The sequence below is a fragment of the Panulirus ornatus genome, chromosome 56, assembly GCF_036320965.1.
Source record: "Panulirus ornatus isolate Po-2019 chromosome 56, ASM3632096v1, whole genome shotgun sequence".
Taxonomy (NCBI): domain Eukaryota; kingdom Metazoa; phylum Arthropoda; class Malacostraca; order Decapoda; family Palinuridae; genus Panulirus; species Panulirus ornatus.
This window is the reverse complement of record NC_092279.1, coordinates 16,721,382-16,737,597: the sequence shown is the minus strand read 5'-3', so window position 1 is coordinate 16,737,597 and position 16,216 is coordinate 16,721,382. Positions and strand designations below refer to the sequence as shown.

At 38.3% G+C, this 16,216-nt stretch overlaps 1 long non-coding RNA gene across 1 annotated transcript in view; it reads left to right on the top strand.

Moving 5' to 3' along the window:
* Positions 1–3,661: 3,661 nt before the first annotated feature.
* The window catches only part of LOC139765957 (uncharacterized), a 12,592-nt gene continuing 37 nt past the window's right edge, over positions 3,662–16,216 (top strand). Inside the window, exons 1-3 of the long non-coding RNA XR_011716763.1 lie at positions 3,662–4,063; positions 6,161–6,273; positions 16,121–16,216. The exon at positions 16,121–16,216 is cut by the window's right edge and continues 37 nt beyond it. This is a non-coding gene — a long non-coding RNA (uncharacterized lncRNA). The remainder of the gene's footprint in view (positions 4,064–6,160; positions 6,274–16,120) is intronic.

Below are 16,216 nucleotides of genomic sequence, written 5' to 3'. Positions count from 1 at the left end.
TTTCAATTTTCCAAAAGAAGTAACAGAGAAGATAGGTAGATAGATAGATAGATATAGATATAGATATATATAAGTGTGTGTGTGTGTGTTGAATATATTTCATACTTGATCCCCGTTTCCCTCGTTAGCGACGTAGCACCAGGAATGGACGAAGAGTGGCCACATCCATTTACATCCATTTTCCCGCTGTCATGTGTAAGGCACTGAAACCAAAGCTTCCTATCCACAATTAGGGCCCACAGACCTTTCCATGGTTTTCGCTGGATGCTTCACATACCCTAGTTCAGTCCATTGACCACGTCGACCCCAGTATACCACATCTTTCCAATTCACTCTGTTCCTTATTCGCCTTTCACCCTCCTGAATGTTCAGATTATTCTTGTTCTGAGCTTTTCGTAATTGTCATAGCAAATGTATAAATTCATAATTCGCCCCCTCCCTTTAAAGGTTCATAACTTACTACTCCCCTTCCTTTAAGTTTCATGGACACAGCATGCAATAAAGTCAGACTCCCCATTGTTTTGTTCAATTCGATTGATTGAGAAGCTCGATCTTTCCAAGGACGCTTCCTAAATGTTTGTATGGCTTGATCTTAATATTCGGATCATTGTGTTTCCTTCAGTTAAACTGCGTGCAAGATGCTTGTAACTGGTCAGCTCAAGTACCCCTTTTCAGAAAAAAAAAAGAAATAAAAGCCTGGATTAAGTACCCAATGCATCACCATCTCCCAAAGGTTACTCATATTTTATCCCAGAGTACACCAAAGATGGCCTTTACAGAGTTTGAAAACCTCTTTAACTTCCTTCTTTTACTCTCATGCTCACCGTAAATGGTTCATTGGTAACAATAGGGGACTAATGTTTATTTATATTCATTTGTTAGACACGTTTTGATTATACCCATTTCACCCCGGAGAAACAAACGCCTAGATTATTAAAGTTTTTAGCAAAGTTGACTATGGGTGTCCTTAATTTTGATTAACTTAATATGTCTGAATACATTTTCATCTAAAATGTATTAACATGCCGGTAATATCTGTAAACTTTAGAGTGTAGAATTCTACAAATGAACATAAGACAGTTTTGAACTCATTGATAGTATCATTGTTCTATGTCATCCTTTTGGTATTGTTAATCATATACATTCAACTAGTCTAAGAAAAATAATATCAGACAGATGTGTTTGTGTGAGTACGATAATTATCAACGTCATACGGTATCGTAGTGGCCCGGCATAAGCAATGTCGTTTCATTCTAATAATTTCTATATATAAACAGTAGCTATGAGCTGGACTAGATACTTAATCATTACCGAGGTCACTTCGTCTACACAAGCTGTTACTAGCTACACAAACAACTGCATGAATGATTTGAGTTAATTTGGTAACATTTACATATATTTTTTTTCCTGTGTGGTTCTCATGATGCACTCAGTGTAAGAAATAAGAATTAAGTCCAAAAATACATTAGGACTGTATGCAAAATAGAATAGTTTCATGACAGAAAACTAGCATTAAAGAAGTAAGCACATTCACTAGCACCAACGCAAATTTTTTTTTATTTAGTTACAAACTGAACTATTTACGAAATGAAATTATTTCATCATGACTAAAAACTTCTATCGAGAAAGCTGAACACTAGTACCGATATAGAAGAATCATAAAACTAATTACAAGCACATTAACATTATTGTCGCCGGTGTATTTTCAAGGAATGATCCTCTTCAATTAAAAAAAGTTCTCATATATATATATATATATATATATATATATATATATATATATATATATATATATATATTTTTTTTTTTTTTTTTTCATACTATTCACCATTTCCCGCATTAGCAAGGTAGCGTTAAGAACAGAGGACTGGGCCTTAGAGGGAATATCCTCACCTGGCCCCCTTCTCTGTTCCTTCTTTTGGAAAAAAAAAAAAAAAAAGAATACTTCCCACGTATTCCCTGCGTGTCGTAGAAGGCGACTAAAAGGGAAGGGAGCGGGGGGCTGGAAATCCTCCCCTCTCATTTTATATATATATATATATATATATATATATATATATATATATATATATATATATATATTATTATTATTATTATTTTTATTATACCAATCGCCATTTCCCGCATCAGCTAGGTAGCGCTAAGAACAGAGGATGAGGACCGGGCCTTTGAGGGAACATCCTCACCCGGCCCCCTTCTCTGTTTCTTCTTTTGGAAAAAAAAGTATATTATATATATATATATATATATATATATATATATATATATATATATATATATATATATATATATATATATATATATATATATATACTGTACATGTATTTCTTCCATATAAACTCAAACCAAACTAAGAATACTAAGCTTATCCCAACAATCTCTCGATATTAGAGACAATTTAGTATAATTGTAGCGTTACAGACTTAACGGTGCCTGATATAATTGTCTTCATTAAGCTAAACATTAAATCTTCCATGATGTCAAAGCGTTCGAAGCTACAAACCTAATATTACCCACACCTAGTTCATATGGAGACTCTCAAAAGTCGATATAGTTTTTTTTATTTATTGGGTGTTGTGTAGTACACTTGATTAATAAAACAGATGATGATAGTTTGGTATTAAACTTCTTAAACTGCTTGTTTAAATGATCATCATAACCCCAGAACAGACAGATGTCAACAATGACGACATTTTATCTAACTGCGAAAGCATATCAGTTGTTTCAACGACCACAACTTCCTTGATTATTGCTATCAGCTGTTTTATGTTGTCAAATATGAACTTTTCAGGCTAAAATAGTCGCTGGTATCATAATAAACTTGTTCCTGTATAACGTTGTACTCAGTTTTATATGAATCTGACTAATTTTAGTAATTTTTTATCTAAATTTCTCAAAATTTATTATGAGGTTATTGTCACGGTCTTAGAGAAATCATATTTCACCCCCACTCCCATTGAGAGTTAATAATACCTTTACCCCCCACTGAAAGTTATCAGTCTCCTTACACTCCCACTGAAAGTTATCAGTCTCCTTACATCCCCCACTGAAGGTTATCAGTCTCCTTACACCCCCCACTGAAAGTTATCAAACTCCTCACCCCCGCTGGAAGCTCTTAATCCCCCACTCACGCCCTTGACCAAATCGTGGAAGTTATCAGCTGCCAACGTTTTACCAATGATTTGTTGGGCCAACAGCAACACTTAATCATTATACAAGATATAGGAAAAGATTATGCCAATTTGGCTAATCTCATTAGATTATCTTTAACACTGATAAAGCGTTCCCTTAGTGAGATACATACTCCTTATAGACAAGAAAATCAGGATTACAAGATATGTTTGTAGCACCTTGTTCAACAGCCTGAAAAGTAGTTTGCAGTGATATGCCCAATTAGATGCTTTATTTGCATCATTGTTCAAAACGGAAACCATGTAACTTTTATCGTAATCAATAATCTATTTGGAGGATTCTTGCGTCAGTAGTCTTTTTTTTTACGGAATTAATAATTTGGAATTAGTTTGCAATATGAATGGCATGAAAGGTTTCAAAAATTAATAGATTCTCGCCATGGTTATAGTGATTTTGTTAAGATTAGTGGAAACAAACTTGTCGAATGATCCGACACGACAATTTGTCCATAAAGGTACGTTACTTCCCGCGCCATTAGATCCACTGTCCCCAAGCTGACGGTAAACTCGTGCGGGTCGCCAGTCTGTCGGGTGGTCACGAATGATGAAGTGCAGGTGTTACAGCCACACGTTTCTGGTTGTATCACAGGGCACTTGTTACTTAAAGTATTTTTTCCCCGTTCTGTTTGTTGATAACTCGTAAGGGACATAGTTTGCGGAGTGATGATAAGGGAGAGTGTGTTGTGATCGTGGAAGGACAAACACCCCAATTTAAGGATTGGCTGGGAGGTATAAGTCACGTTTACTCTGGGTACGTGGCAAGTTTCATGTTACTGAATACAACTAATGTAACGTCCATGGTAGTGGTAGTAACGTCAAAGCACTCATATGCGTGGTTTCTGAGCCAGAAGACAAACTCTGCAGTTATTCAAGTAAGTATGATCTGATTTGATATCATCTCCAGAGACAAGGATAACCCTGTCAAAAATGAAAAAGTGTAACCTTAGACTAATGCATAAAGAAATCATTTTCTGCAGTTACGTTTATCGTAAACCAGGTGACACAGAAGTGAGTCGATAAAGATGTATTATTTATTATATCCATAAGTATTTTAGTTTGATTTTTTTGTCTCTGAAAGCTCCTGACCAAGAGGAGTTAAAATTAGTTTTGGACATCCTCCTTTTTGGATGTTGAAATTGTTTTCCGATGATATTTGATGTACTTGGCACGATTCTGGCCTTCATTTGTCCCTCTAATTTCTACCATATGAGATATCTTCACACCAGGGTTTTTGGTTGGGGAAGTTGATCAGAAGACATCAAAAACCATTAGGAAAACAATCTACCGAACTGAATCTAACAACCTGATAAAGTTTGCTGGATGTCTGAATCAGTAACATTCCTCAAGGTGATCTGTTTCTTCAGCTAGTAAAAGTTTAGATTTACTCTGTAAGTATTTAGTGATGTACTGCAGTGCTGGTGCAGAACTTAGAGGTGTTACTATCAGCTCTGGACCGGTTTTAATTATTTTATTATAATAGAAAAGTGTACCTATGCCACAAAGAAAAGTCAAAATATTTCATATAATATATATATTTTGAGTACACTAATACTTTTTTTTGGATATGAGTGAGGACCATACCAGCTCAACTGGGTAGGAAACTGAAAATGGTGGGTGGAATTAGCTCGGGGAATGGATATGACAAAAGAATCTCCATAACTGAACTCCAATGCTGTCTCTTAGCATTTAAGTGCCTCATCCTTAATGTGCCACTGGCAGAGGGCAACTCTCGGACAGTGTTTCCAGAGGCTCCTACCTAAAGTTCTTTCTCCAAGTACTTCCACCTAATGTTCCAACCTACTACTGCCTATTGCTCCCACCTAATGTTCTTACTATTTTGCCAAAAGAAAGGGCTTGCCTGTATTGCTCACTACATGAAAATCTATAATTACAAAGAATGAGTTGTGTGAGTTAAGTGTTTTCAAGTGTTATGTGTGATAAGGAGAGACTGTATGTTTTCTGGACACAATACCAACATTCCACATGAAGGGGGGGTAGAAAGAAAAGACAACTACCTGAGTCAAAGGAATGCAGCTTGACAGCCACTGAAGTGCTGGCTCACTAAGAAGCTGCCGCTAACCCTCCTAATACCTGGGCAATTTACCTCCCTGGTCGGTGGCTGCCTCCCAATTGCCTAAGTAGTCGTTGGTGGTTGGAGGCTGGGCATATATTGTTCAAATCTGAATTTATACAGTATTCAATGGAAAAATGGGAGTTCACCATAGAACAGTGAAACTTTGCTGTTTATATAAATTTCTGACACTCGTACCCTCCAGGAACTCTTATAAGGGGGTGGCCATGGCATAAGGGTCTCTCCTTACCCCTGTCCTTACATACTTCTCTTGCATACACCATTGCATGCATTCTTCAACCATTTCTCTCCCTTAAGTACTCTTCCATGTTTTCCCATGTCACAGGTGGTCTTCCTCTTACTCCAACTCTTTAATTGTACTCTCATACACTTTGATTGTAAACTCCCCCTCTTGCATTCTTTCCACTTACCCAGACCATCTCAAAGTATTATGTTTAACCCACTCTACCACTCCACTATGCACTCCCTGCCGTAACAAATCTGTCATACACCGTCTTGTCTCTTTCTTCATTCCGTTTAGTCATATACCATGTGTACTTTTCATGTATCTCTTCTATGTCCATGGTTCAGCTGCATAGATCAGGGTCAGAACTATGCTGTCCTTTCATCCTTTCTTCACTTCGATACTTACGTCCTTACACTTTATTATTCTGTTAAGGGACCCAGTGATTCTTCTGCCTTGTACTGCTCTCTGCTTTATCTCTCCTTTGCTCAGCCCATACTGTTTAACTTAGCAATCATTTTTTAACCTTTTGTGTGTGTTATTCCATTTCATAATGCCAAAAATGTTTATCTTTATTATACATCCAAGAGTATCTTGTTTATTTCAGTACAGTTCATTGTGTTGTGCAGACACTGACCATTTTGTTTGCGGCAGGATTGGTGAATCATGAACATGGGGATGTTAAAACGGCTGTTGTCAGCATTGCTGTATGGTTCCTGCTCCTTTCTTATTGTGGTGGTCAACAAGACTGTCTTGACCTCTTACAAGTGAGTACCCTTTTATTATTGGTGTTTTTAATGCTTTCTTATTTTGTATCAGAACTTTTAAGATTACCACTACTGTGGGTGATCCACTGGGATACCTATTCCTGTCTTATTGATTTGTGGTGATCATGTCTTTGTGACCTCAGAGTACATTTCTAAGCCCTTGGTATATCAAAAGCTTTTGATGGGATATAGCATGGTGGTGTCATCTTCAAGGTCTCCTTTTGGTTTTCCCATCTCCCTTTGTTTCCTCAGAACCAGCTTTGTCTCTGGCCAGTCTAACTGTGTAATAGTTAATGGATCAACTTTTCCCTCCTTCCCTACCAACAATGGTGTCCCTCAGTGTTTTTCCCTGTCACCTACACTCTTCCTTCTTCTTATTAGCAATTTTGTTTTTGACATAATCAAATACACTCATTGCTACATTCTTCTACTTTCTTCAAAACCAATTCATCCTCCCATTCAACCTGCATCTTGTTTCACAAAATCTTTTATTTATAAACTCAGACCTTGACAGGATTTCAGGGGGAGACAAAATTTGGTTAAGCTTGATGCCTGAGAAACCCAGTTTCTGCCCATCTCTCTTTCGAAAATCCTTCAACTATCCCACCTTTTATGATGGATTTGTAATTCCACCACTCAACATAATGATCATAATTGGTATTTGTATAACATATTGGAAACTCCACATTTTTCTTAGAAACTCCTCTTGATCTCCTGCCACTTCTTGCTTGTTCTCCAATCATTCACACTGCTTTTCTGGAGTTTGTGCCCACACCCTTATCTTTTCTCTTTTACTTAGTTTAAATTTCTCATCCCACCACTCACAAACCTTTTTCACACACTTGTACATGTAACCACTGCTTCCCCAATTATCTTGATTCCTTACCATTCCCCTAGTTTTGTTTACTCACTTTTTGCCCTTCCTTACCCAGTCTTTTCCTGGTAGCCCCACACTTAAGCCTCTTTTCCAAATTTCATTAATTTTCACACCCTTTTCCCCACCCATAGATTTTTGGTTTCTCTTTGCCCTGTACAAACATTTACCTTTATTTCCACTAAGAGGTGATTTGACATCCCACCAATTGCCCCTCCTGCACATTTACTTCCAAAAGCCTCTCTTTAGCACACCTGTCAATTAGTACATACATAATCCCGTAATGCCTGGTCTTCCACATTTATTTTTTATTTTTATTCATGCTATTCGCCATTTCCCGCATTAGCGAGGTAGCGTTAAGAATGTATATCCCTTTTTTAATCAGGTATTGCCAATCAGCAATCACCAGTCTTTTTTAGCACAGCTCCACAAGCTGTTCATGATTTTCAGTATCATCCTGAACAGGCTCTACATGCTTTCCTGTCATTTCCTCAGTTACCACATACATCACTCTCACTTGCATTCACATTATTCTTCACAGCAAAATTGCTGATTCACTTACTCATCTCTTTCAAATATACTTGCCTCCCTTCCTCACTCCCCTGTACCATGTGCATAAACACTTACAATTACTACCTCTTGTAATCCAATTATTTTCACCCACATCAATCTCCAGAATTATTATGGCAGTTCGTTTATTGATTATATTCAAAGCATGCAAACAGCTGTTAACTAAATCTTTCAGTAGGACTTTGAAAACAGTATGTTCTTTGGAAAAAAAATTAACTTTTATCTCATACAGAATGTAATATGGAAACAACTGATCATAAGGAAGAGGTGCATCAGAAATCTGTGAGTGATATTTTGTACCCTCAGAAAGAGAAAGAAGAAAGACTAGTAATGGTAGTAGTCAGAATGCTTTTCTGTAGTTTTTATATTGCCAAGATAGTATCATTATTTAGGATTGGAGAAATTTCAGAGCTAAAAGTTGATCAAGTTACAGTCTTTGATAGATGTGAATCCATAAATTAAGTATTCAGATGTATGATGGAACACTTGTAATATGATGTTCTAGCAGCATAAAACACATTTGTGTACCCAGCCAGCAGATGTAGAGCTGGACATTCACAGTGCCACGTAAGAAACCACTTATGGAAGACTTGTGTTGGGGAACGAAACAGTTGCAGTGAATGCTGTGGCAGGACTTTTAAGATATGGTACTCTCCAGGTTGTGGAAATATATTTGTATTTACTGTCATGGTGGCCAAATAAGGTCCTGCATTTCTAGCTTTTTAAATGTGATTGGCCAGTATGTGTGAAGGTTTCAATTTAACTGGATTGCCAGGGGAATGGAGCTATGTCACTGATTTCTTGTTGGTCAGAGACATTTACATTTTATTTAACCCAATTGCTGCAGAATTTCTTTTCAGGGGTGCCCTCAAAAGTTTCACTTTGAAAGGAAAATATTAAGGTGAAAATTGGTCATATATTCTGTTTTCATACCATTGCTCTTAAGTTTACTTGCATTTTCAAAACATTACTCTTAAGTTTACATGCTGTTTTCCTTGATATGTCTTTCCCCATCTTGAACCTCTGGAACTCTCTATTCTCTCATGTCTTTCCCAATTACTATGGTCTGGCACATTTTAAAAGACAAGTTTTTTCACTTCCTTCAAAATTTGTAAATGCTTTTCCTCTGAAAATTCCCATCAAAGGGGTGACCATGAGAGAAAAGCCTCCACTTATCTTTGTCCTAACATGCCTCTCTTGCATACACTAATACATGCATTCTTCTACCATTTCTCACACTTTAGTATCCTTCCACTCTTATTTCCACATGTGACAGATGATCATCTTACCCCAACCCATTTAATCTCACTATCATACACTTTGTAAACTCCCTGTCTTGCATTCTATATGTATATCTTAGTAAAGATAAACTTCAATTAGTGGTAATTCAAATCAAAAAGGTTAGTGATGGTGATGCACTAACCCAGTACCTTGCCATTTGTCATGTTCCCCACCCTGGCCCAGGTCGTTGCTCTTTTAATCATTTTGGCTCACTTTAATATGGATTGTTGCCATTCAGTCCACAAATTTCCATTCTTTCATTTGATAGCCATTAAATACGGCATACTCAAATTATTCATTAACATATGATTAGCAAAGTAGCAAGAGGGATTGTCTGTGGCTAGGAGTCGTGAGATGAGTCAGATGTTTCTTAGGCTCCTTATCTTCTTGATGAATGAGATCACCTCAGAACAAATTACATCATTTCTGTGTTGTATGGTCACCAACAAAATAGTTAGAAGTAAACATTAGAGTAAATATTAGAGAGAATTCAAAAGTGCTTCAGAAGCAAAATTAAAGGAATGGAACGTATGGACTACTCTGAAAGGCTGAAAGAAGTACAACTATATACCCTAGAAAGGAGAAGAGAAAAGATGTATGATTATCTATACCTGGTAAAAGATTGAAGTGCATAACAGAAAATGTAATAAACTTGACAGCCTCTCAACAGGGAAGATACAGAGTTGTCTTTAAGAATAATGGCTTTATGGATTCTTTCTTTATTTGTGAGAGATACATTCCAGTGTGCTTCTGAATCATCAATAAAGTCATTTATATCCGTTTTGAGTTTAGTCTTACAAGTCTTTCACGAAACCTTTTCTCTTGAAGTTAATATGCTTCGAGCATTTTTACTGTATTTTTCCGAGAAACCTTTATCTATACGTGTGATCATCCTTGGGTTCACGCCTGCGAACTACGTTTTGGGTACACAGTGGTGTGATAACCTCATCCGGGTCAGTTACTGACAGACCGAGGGCTGGCCTGAAGTGATTAAGCGCCGTGATGACAGATTATTGAGGGTTGAGGTAAGTAACTGCTTCTTCAACTACGTGATTATCGTAGATATAATACTGGAAAATCTCTTATGCTCGTGTGACGCCGCCTCATCGAAAATATGTTTTATCTTTTTAAACCTACTTTCTTATGCTTGTACATCGTGGCAAGTCATGTTCTTTGATTAACAAGTATCCATGCTTATTTGATACGACCTTCATGATTGTTTTATCTTGTTAATTCCGCAGTTTGCTGTCAAGGAGCGAACTTTTCGAATACTTCAAAGTTTATTTTGGTTTAAATGTCGGTACCAGTTGCGCGTGTGTATGGTTCCTGACTGGTAGTTAGAGGGAGACTACTTGGGGCAACAGGTGCATTAGTGTGTGAACGTGGAATGGGTAACAGATAACAGAGCTCACATATGTGTTTGGCGTGGTGACGTTAGAGAGGAACGTCGGGAATAAGGGTAGGTAACCTTCATAGGTGTGACGTGTAACGGCACAGGTGTAACCTACACCTTTATTCCAGATGAACTTGCTCGTGCTCAGTGTGGCTTCCATGGTGATGAATCGTTGCTTTTTCTCGTCCTTTTTTCTTTTCAAGCAGATATGTCTTTAGTAACAGTATGGTCATGTCGAGTGAAAGGTAAAATTAGTTTTAATCAGACAAAAGCTAGCTGATACGGCACGGGCAGCTGAGGCCATGATAGATGCCATCCCACTAACGATATATATATATATATATATATATATATATATATATATATATATATATATATATATATATATGATGGATTTAGAGTGTTATTCAAGATAACACCCGCACTAGACACCGTATAGGTATGTTTGAGCTCTTACGATGGACCTGACTACCCACTGGTCCTGACTGCCTTAGCCTACTATGGTCCCTACTATCCCATCACCTTTTGTGGTCCCGACTACCCCATCATCTACTGTCGTCCCGGCTATCCCATAACCCACTGTGGTCCCAACTACCCCTTCACCTACTGTCGTCCCAACAGTGGTACCACCTACCATGGTGCTGTATACGTCTATCACCTTCTGTGGTCCTGTCTATACTCATCGTCTGCCATGGTCCTATCTATGCCCATTATCTGCTGTGGCCTTATGTACGACCATCATCAGTGTCTCCATTTAGCCCATCACCTACTATGGTCCTATCTGTATCAATCACCTTGAGGTCTTTTTTTGTCCCGTCACCTACTGTGGAGTCGACCATTTTATATAATACCTGATGAGGATCTTAACTAGTTCCTAATGTATTACTGAAATTTGACACTGACACTCACATGTGTTTTTCCTCATTGTAATAACAAAACTTTTACGAATTTTATAGATATTGTATTATAGTTTCCATATATCCATTGCATGCACCTTTGTCCCCCAAGGTCAAGAGACTGGGTGGATTGTGTGTACTGTGAAGGCCGCGGGACCCCCTTCGCCTCAGGGTAGGTCCACTGCCACGCACCAAGAAGCCTAGCAGGGAAATAGGAGTATGTTTGCTCATCATATCTAGATATTCATCTGGTTCCCATCTTGTGATAATTGAGGGTCCTCATGGTTAGATGTTACAAGGTTTACGTTTTTAAAGGAAGGTATCAGTGAAATCGTTCATGAGCGAAGTATAATTCACCCAGAGTTTTCACGCTCACATGCGAGTCATAGACTTAGTTATATGTAGGGACCGATCAACCGCTCTGGCCTTGGTTGTGCGGAAAGTGAGAGCTGGGCTGCGGAGAGGGAAGGTATTTACCGTGTCAAGTTGCCATGTATCTGGGGACGTCCTATGTCCTACCTCCCCGCCGGTCACCGTGTCAGCCCTGGGCAAGAGTTATCGTAACATTGACCCATGAGAAGTGTCCAGCGAGGATGAAATTACCCCAGACTGCGTCAGGCAGCATTCTGGCTCCCTTGTATATACAAAATGCATTTTCGTTTATCAACAAAATGAATTGACGAGATTTAGAATGTTATTATGTTCATTACACTGATAAAAGAAAATCAAATATTTGTTTCAGATGTAAATCAAATAGGCAGAGGCAAAATTCGGATCATTAATAGTTAACCCTCCTTACCCTCACAAGCTTCGGTAGCGTGGATGACGCCACCGGGTTATGCTGGGAGGGTTGTAGGTTGCCTCGGGTGGGGGCACTGTCGACGTGGCGGCCGGCTGGCTTGGCCCATCCAGGCGGGTGTGCTGGTAGCACTGGTGACTATGTTGGTGATGGTGGTAGACATAGTGGTGGTAGTATCATTGGTAGTTTGTGGTTCTGTTGTTTGGTAGTTATAGCTGCTGAGCGGAGAAAGCGTTTATAATAGCAGTAATTGTATGTGGTTGAGCGATAGGTTGCGAGTTAATGAAAATGATGTGGATGATTGGTGAGAATGGTAGTGGATGACGATGGTGGTGGTTGTTAGAGGAGGAATAGGAAGTAGAGGCACAGTTTCTGGTGGTGGTAAAGGTTGCTTGAGCGGAAAGGTTGTCGCATATTAGTGTCAGAAGGACGTCACACTCCAATACAATTTATTCTGCGTCCGTTTAGACTTCATTTGGCTTTATGTTTTGTCGTGGTACCGTTACAATCACGCTTTTGAACTCAGTCATGTAATTTAATAAAAATTTTGGTGATCTTGAGTAGTTTTTATATCAGTGTGGCCTGGTACTCTTAAGTAGTTGGTAGTTCAGTGTGACCTGGTGCTCTCTAGTTGGTATATAAGTGTGAGCTGCTGCTCTTTAGTTCGTATATTACTGTGACCTGGTATTTTTTAGTAGTGTATCAGTGACCTAGTGCGCTCCAGTAGATGGTATTAAATTGCGACTAGGTGCTTCTTAGTGATAGTTATATCAGTGTGACCTGGTGCCTTTTAGTAGGTGTTATTTCAGTTTGACCTGCTAGTGCTCTTTAGTAGGTGTTATTTCAGTATGACCTGGTGCTCTTTATTAGGTGTTATTTCAGTGCGACCTGGTGCTCTTTAGTAGTTGGCATATCATTGTGACGTGCTTTGTAGTAGCTGGTTTATCAGTGTGACCTGGTGCTCTTAAGTAGGTGATACTTAAGTGCGACGTGGTGCTCTGTAGAAGTTATTTCAGTGTAACCTGGTACTCTTTTGTAGTTGGTGTTACCGTGTGACCTGGAGTTGGTTTTTAGAGCATAATTTATGATTGGCAGCGCGCAGGGTAGGAAGATTTTATTTTATTGTGTACTGTTTTGAAGTCAGGTGTTCCATTTACCATGTTTTTGACATAAATTTAAACAATAATTGCAAGTGTGGCATTCCAAATGAGAAGAGTACATGTGATTTGTACTTTCATTGAATATTTGAGGGATAACGAGCTACCTGATTTTCAAAACTTTGTTACACGCATCAGTCAATTCGCGTTGGGCTTTCACGACATATTCACTTCTTCTAGACTTCATTAGATTTTATGGTTTGTACAGGAACTCATAATGTAGATATTATATACATATTATCCTTATCTTGTAGGCTCTGATGATGATGATATGTTTAATTACTGAAACGTAGGCGATAGAACAGAAATATGTTCATACATACTCTGGTGACTCTTTTTCTGTCATTTTCCAAGTAACATATATATATATATATATATATATATATATATATATTTTATTTTGCTTTGTCGCTGTCTCCCGCGTTAGCCAGGTAGCGCAAGGAAACTGACGAAAGAATGGCCTAGCCCACCCACATACACATGTATATACATATGTACACGTCCACACACTCAAATATACATACCTATACATCTCAATGTATACATATATATGCACACACGTATACACATGTACATAATTCATAGTCTGCCTTTATTCATTCCCATCGCCACCTCGCCACACATGGAATAACAACCCCCTCCCCCCTCATGTGTGCGAGGTAGCACTAGGAATGTGCAGAAGAGTCTAAGACATGCATTGTTTAGAATGCTGTATACTGGAGGTAAGTGCTTTCATGTGACACAGATAGAGTGTATGAAGCAGTCAGGGGAAGCTAAAGGAAAAAGTCTGTGGGGTCTGGCTGTGGATGGAGTACTCTAGTTTCAGTTTATTGTACATAACAGGTGTAGAGTAAATGTGAACAAATGTGGCTGATTTTCACCTGTTCCTGCTGTTCCCACACTACTACAGGAAATGGCAAGCAAAGTATAAAAAATTTGCCCCTGGACTCCTTTTCCAGGAGCTCATGCAGCTCCAAGAGTGTACTAAATTCAGTTGGAGAGAAATGATGGACACCTGGTGTGGTGAGCTCTCTGATGATACAGCCTTGCGAAAGGTAACTTTTCACTCATGTTGTTACCTCATGCATAAAGAGTCCGGTAATACTAAAACTATTTTCTTACATACTTCCCGCTCAAGGAGTCCTCTTTTCTTTGATTTTTTTTATCGAGATACAGTAAATCATTTGTTTATGGATGGTAATAGTATTCATATGGAGAAAAACTGGAGAGCAGGGAACAAAAATGACCTTTTGCATAGCTTTTTGTCCTTACTACTGTTTGCTGATGACATGGTGCAGGTGGCACTTTTAAGTGAGAAACTGCAGAATTTTGCTTCTTAGTTTGGGAGATTTTTTGAAAGGAGAAACTTAAGTGTAACTGGGAATAAAAGAAAGGTTATTAGATTTAGCAGTGCAGAGAGACATGTTAACTGGAGGGGATGAGTTTGAATGGAGATAATGTAGAGGAAGTGAAATGTTTTAGTATACCTGGGATTGGACATAGCAGCAAATGGTGTCATGGGAGCTGAAGTGAACCACAGGTTGGGTAAAGGGAGATGAGGTCCAGGTTGCATTGAAAAATATGTGGAAAGAATTGTCATTATCTTTGAGGGCAAAGATGGGAATGTTTGATAGTATGTTTATCCTGACAGTTTTGTATGGATGCGAGGCATAGGCTCTAGGTGAAAAAGTATGGAAGAGATTGAATGGGTTGAAAGTATAGTATTAAAGGACAATATGTGGTGTGAGGAGAGTTGGTCAAATAAGAAATAACAAGGTAAGAGAAAGGTATGGTAATAAGAAGAGAATGGTTAAGAGTTCTGAAGAAAAAGTGGTTAAATTGTTTGGGCATATGTTGAGGAAAGTGAGGAAGGTTGATGGAAAGGGCATATGTGTAAGAAGTGGAGATGACAAGAATGGGGAGACCAAACTGGAGATGGAAGAATGGAATAAAAAGATTTTGAGTACTAGGTACCTGAATGTGCAGAAGAGTCTAAGACATGCATTGTTTAGAATGCTGTATACTGGAGGTAAGTGCTTTCATGTGACACAGATAGAGTGTATGAAGCAGTCAGGGGAAGCTAAAGGAAAAAGTCTGTGGGGTCTGGCTGTGGATGGAGTACTCTAGTTTCAGTTTATTGTACATAACAGGTGTAGAGTAAATGTGAACAAATGTGGCTGATTTTCACCTGTTCCTGCTGTTCCCACACTACTACAGGAAATGGCAAGCAAAGTATAAAAAATTTGCCCCTGGACTCCTTTTCCAGGAGCTCATGCAGCTCCAAGAGTGTACTAAATTCAGTTGGAGAGAAATGATGGACACCTGGTGTGGTGAGCTCTCTGATGATACAGCCTTGCGAAAGGTAACTTTTCACTCATGTTGTTACCTCATGCATAAAGAGTCCGGTAATACTAAAACTATTTTCTTACATACTTCCCGCTCAAGGAGTCCTCTTTTCTTTGATTTTTTTTTATCACTAATTACCATACAAACCTTGTATGAGACCTAAGGTAAATTTCTAGTTTTCCAGTCTGTACCTTGAATGAGCTCAGGTAAGATGGACCTAAAAGACCAAAACACTTTAACTCTCAGATGCTGGATGCAACATGTACATAAAGAAGAATATTGCCCTCATTCACTGTAATAGAATTGAATTCCTTTCATGATAGTATATTGCAGGATTTGAAATTTGATTAGGACTACTGTATGCTGTAAATAAACCTAATGTTTTGTTGGTGTTTACATTCTTGTTAGATAAAAGAGATGATAAGTTTATTAATCTGATATGGTTCTGTGTGTAACATCACCGCATTAGAATTGTTTCAATACAGTTATTTCTGTTATGATATTATTAACACTATATCTTTTCCTTTCCAGATTCCCTTCTTTCCAGTTTGTTGCATTGGGCCAGGTAAAATTTCTCTCTATTACATTGTACGTAAGATTATTTACTTCTGAATGCTGTACATAAGA